General features: G+C 34.8%; 1 pseudogene; it reads left to right on the top strand.

Moving 5' to 3' along the window:
- The first annotated feature begins 4,212 nt into the window (after positions 1-4,212).
- Positions 4,213-5,270, top strand: LOC149199729 (uncharacterized; annotated as a pseudogene).
- Positions 5,271-5,570: the final 300 nt, after the last annotated feature.

Below are 5,570 nucleotides of genomic sequence, written 5' to 3'. Positions count from 1 at the left end.
AACCGACCTAACAATAATAATATAAAGCCACGAAAATAACAATAGAGGGGTTCTATGGGGCACAGTAATAACAATATGGGGATAATAGGGGCACATCAATATTAATAAGGGGTACAACTACAATAGTAATGGGGTAATCATTAGTATTATAGGGACCCAACATGCCCGTCTCCTTCAAAAAAGTGTTGTCCTCAACGCTTGAGAAGTTCTGGATGCTTCTATATAAAATTCTCATCCTCCCATGTAGAATCTTCAGCGGATAAGTTTTTCCACTTGATAAGATACTCTGAAATTGATCGATTTCGTAGCTGTCGAGTTCTTGTTTCTGTGACTGCTTCCGGTTCCAATATATTTTTCCTTCCTCGTCAAGTTCTGGCAATATTGTTTGAACTGGGAGCTTGTCGCCTATAACCTTCTTTAAACATGAAACATGGAAAACTGGGTGCAATCAAGAAGTTGCAGAAAGCTCCAATTTGTATGCCATAGTACCAATCTTTTGCAACACCTTGTATGGACCATAATACTTTGGTGATAATTTATTATCCTTCTTAGCTTGCTTGAGGGACATTTGCTTATATGGTTGTAGTCGTAGGAACACCCAATCACCTACATCAAAACTTCTTTCGCTATGATGTTGATCTGCCTGTTGTTTCATTATATTCTGTGCCAACACGAGGTTATCCTTTGAGAGTTGGAGGACTTGTTGTTGATGTTCGATGTGATGTTCCACTGCTTGAACCTTAGAATTTTCTCTTAAATATGATGTGATGGATGGTGGCTGATACCCATAAAGTGCCATAAATGGGGTCATTTTTGTTGTTGTATGGAAGGAAGTGTTATACCACCATTCAGCCAGAGGCAACCATTTGACCCATTGTGTCTGTTTATCAAATACAAAGCAATGAAGATATCCTTCCAAACATTTGTTTACTATCTCAGTTTGCCCATCAGATTGAGGATGATAAGATGAGCTATGAGCTAACTGAGTACCAAGACAAGAAAATAATTCTGTCCAAAAATTTCCAGTGAATATGGGATCTCTGTCACTTACAATAATATTTGGGTTTCCATGTAGCTTTTGAATTGTTTCCATAAATGCAGTAGAAACTGTACTGGCTTTAAACGGATGTGATAATGCACAAAAGTGTGCATACTTGATAATTCTATCAACTACCACCATGATGACACTCTTTCCATCAGACTTGGGTAAACCTGTTATAATATCCATTGAAACCTCCTCCCAACATTGGCTTGGAATGGATAAAGGTTGTAATAGACCTGGTGTCTTAATTGTTTCAACTTTATTTTGTTGGCAAAAACAATGTAAACTTTGAAATGGGAACTGTAAACTCAAAACGGGAACTCTGGCCAAAAATCCTGAAAAAACATCAAAAACAGTGCTAAAAATGAAAAGTGTGTATATTGGAACGATGATTTAATTTTTTAGGGGTCAATTTTGAACATGTTTTAAAAATGGAAATGACTATGAAATTTATATGAAATTTTCGTGCAAAATATAGCTTCAAAACGAAAAAGTGATGATACTGGAACGATGATTTTTTTTTTTAGGGTCAATTTTCAAACCTTTTAACAAATGCTAGTAAAACCAAATTTTTATGTGCCAAACAAAGTTGTTTATGAGGAAAAAAACACATTAATGTTTATGGTAGAATATCATTTTTCTTTCCTAAGTATAAATTCAACATGTTTTCGACCATTACAAGCCATGGTTATTACACCTAAACATAGATGGACAAATTTACCATATCACATCAAGCACATTTCCCTGATTATCCTTATTTTAATTTTGAGCATGACAAATTCATAGGAGGCCAGGATTTCGCTAAAAAGAGGAATTGGAGTTAGATTACAGTGAATCTCCTCAATGACCCTCGCTAAACTGATCACCCCCTCCATAAAATATGTTCACAAAAGGTTCACAAGGAATCCCAGAAGCAAGTTTCATTTGTTCTAAAGCAACTTAGTTACACCTCAAGAACCTTATTACTCCCTCATAAATGTGTTCCTGAGAAATGAAGGTAGGATAACTTCATTTGCTATCAATAAATCCCAAACCTAGATGCCAGAGGATTTTCTCTCAAGAATGAAATAATTGGAAAAAACAAGCAAGTTCCCAGAAGATAACTCTAGTGTCAATCACAATCCTAATAATGTATCATCAGTGAAATCATACCCCACATGTAGGGAGAATACGATGAGCTACATACGACCACTCGATTTACTTTGATTAGAGTATCTCAGGCCATAATAATAATCTATTTTAATTTATTTCCAAACCTTTAAAGGAAGGTCATTGTCATTGTCATCTTATGAACCACAATAATAACTTTGATGGCGTTTTAAATATAGTTACATGGTATTTTGTGTTTGTCTTATTTTGTTGTAGGTGACTCATGAGGAGCACATGGACGCTAATACCACAATGGGAAACACAACCAAAATGAGAAAACTAAGTTTGGACCTCCGTTAACATCAATTACCATTGAGAAATAATTACATTTATCAAATTCACTACGAATATCTTAACAACAACGTAAAAACATCTCCCTTGGCAACAATTCTAAAAAGTCAATTAGGTCAAGAATTTACACCCAATATAAGGAGACACCCCTACTAATATGGTTATTTAGTGTGTTGCTTCCCCCACTATTATCAATTAGATGTTACCCATCCGCATATCTAAATAAAAGAAAAGGGAGAAATAAAATAAATGAAAAGCACCCCAATGGGGGAAGTAACGTGGGATATAAAAAACTTTTATGGGGCTATGAACATCTAGTTGGTAGTAAATGCTTATTATTTCATTGTGGTGATTACATTGTAGACATAGAAACTCATTAATATTGGAAGAATACTTTTAGAAATCCTTGAGTCATATTTAAGGAATCAATAATAACCCTAATGACTTCACAACACACCCTATTACCAACTATATTATATCTAACATTGACTTCACAACACACCCTATTACCAACTATCTTATATATGACATTTAGTCATTAATTTGGTCTTATATCTATCATTTATTCATTAATTTGATTATTTTATTATTATTTAGTTATATAATTATATCATATTATGTTTGATCCTAAATCAAATATTTATCAGAGTGAGGAAAATCGGTCAGTAAAAGTATATTACTTAGTTGTTTAAATTGACGACAAGATTATCCATTAATTCAATGTAAAAGATATATTACTTAGTTTTTTAAATTGACTTCCGCTTAATATTCATTCGTAGTTTCCGTAAAGAAAAACTTGGCAGAAGTACCTACAACAAGTGGTGAATTGTGAGAAGAATATGTACAAGATCTCTGAGAGTCTTATCTTGCTGAACGGACACACTGTAAGATGTATCACACCTCATCTCTTTTCTAATTGATCGTCATTGTCAGTATTAACATGAAAACAACATACAAACAATTATATCCACAAACAATCAAACGGCTGACCACATACTGCCATGTCATTTCCCGAATATTATTACTGTGATACCATTTCTGCCTCAACTTTATGCTTAAAAATTCCATGGCATTTCCCAAATATTATAGATATGATAACATTTCTGCCTCAATTTTAAAGGCACACACTACAAAATATCCACCTCAGTGACCCTTTCCCATAGATCTTTCGCAATGCTAGGATTTTTCCACAAACAGTACAAAATCTAAGATAAGTTAAGGACAAGGCAGCATGTAGAGTATGAAAAATATGGGATTCATAAAGTGAAGGCACTTGCTACTAAGTACCCACCGGATTATGGGAAATATCTTTTCCTCTGAAAATATCATAAGATTGAAAGCGAACCTCATGTCAATTCAGAAGTGATAGGTTTTATATTATTTATTTGATAGAGACTAAGGTTATAGGTGATTGGTAAATTATTATTTATGGGATAATTTATCTATTAAATATAAATATTTAAAATTTGGAAGATGGTAAATAATTTTTGTGATAATTTAGTTGGAGGATGTTTTTTAAAATTGTTTTGACTTTGTCAGGAGTTTAATATTTTAGTTTGAAAATCAGAAACATGCCATAAAAGTAAAAGCTTGTAGGTTACCACCATTGATAAATAATTGTAGATAACATGATTTTCATTGTGATAAATAATAGTAGGTAACATGATTTTCATCGAATATAATAATAATGAGTTAATTATATTAATGAAACTTCAATTAATAATTTGGCTCCAGAGTAGATGGAGGACACCGATTTTTTGGACTTTGAAATGGAGGACTTGACCCCCCCCAAGGCTCTGCACAAGGTTCCGGACCGAAAAAAAAGTGCAATTCTCATTGGTTTGGACGAGCTTCTTCATGACCATTATCAAGAGAAGATTAAAATTGTTGAAAGAGAGTCGAAAAAAGCAAGGATGTACTCATCTGATAGCTCAGATGAGGATGATGATAAACGAGGAAAGAAGAAAGAGGAGCAATTGTCTGAGTTTGTTAGTGAGTGTGAAAGGCATGTGCATAATATTGTTGCAACAGTTGAGGTTGCATCATGGGGTGAAAGAATATTTGGTTCTCAGAAATCCTCCCCAAAACTGGTTGTTCCAACAGTTGATGTGAGTCCCCTACTGCAAAAACTTTCAAAAAACAACGAGCTCAGATTAATGATAGGCTTGAGTGCTAAAAATGGAGAGTCTTTCATGGTAGAGCTTTTAAGAAGTGGTTGGCTTCTCAACTTGATTTTATCTCGTAGTCACTGTGATGAGTTTACTGTATGTTGGGCCTTCAATTTAATGGCACACACGTCAAATGAAAATGTGGAGATGTCTGCTTGTGATTTCTTATGCAGCATCATTCTTTCAGGAACTGAGGGTTCATCAAGCTTTTGTACTCTTGATTGGGTTCCTACCTATGATCAAATTAAAGAAACTGTTCAAATATACGGATATTTGGAAGATTGTATGGGAGATGAGCAGATGCTCTCAGAAGATAAAGATGATTTTGCCTACGATGGGCTGCTAGAGAATATTTGGTCTTGGGTCAAATTTGTGGTTGCTTGCTGCCGGGCAAGGAAGTCGAGGTCTATTTAACAGCCTCTGAAGTAGAGAATTTTGCAGTCATGGTAACACGGTTCTTTTTAGATCGTAAACTTCTTTTTCTTTCTAGCATTTTGCAAGAATGCCTGGCATCCATTGTGAATTTCTTCACAGATGAAGAATGGGTTTCCAGCTCAGACATAATTGCTTTCTCTCTTTCATGCAACCTTCCTGAGATGAACTTTAATTGCTTGGAATGAAACTTCAATTAATAAGGGCTGCAGCTTTGGTATGCATTCATAACTTCAATTCTGAAACTTGAGGGACCCAGAGTGTTCCCCCTCAGAAGCCTTGAAAGTGATTTGAAAACCAGTTGGTACTCCAACTCTATTTCTTGTCGAATAACTGTGTCCCAGCATAATTCGTTGCATTGACAAATTTATACTCTCGGCAAACCTGTTACTCGGCTCTGGGGACACATTTCCAGCCCGTATCAATATCTTTTGCCACCCTTTCATGGCTTTGCAATTTTTTGGAAGAGAAATTTAACATTAATAGTG

The sequence above is a fragment of the Pinus tabuliformis genome, chromosome 2_1 (assembly GCF_031772625.1).
Source record: "Pinus tabuliformis cultivar Carrire ecotype Pingquan chromosome 2_1, CPIR1, whole genome shotgun sequence".
NCBI lineage: Eukaryota > Viridiplantae > Streptophyta > Pinopsida > Pinales > Pinaceae > Pinus > Pinus tabuliformis.
The sequence above is the reverse complement of the archived record's forward strand: the minus strand, read 5'-3'. Positions and strand labels throughout refer to the sequence as shown.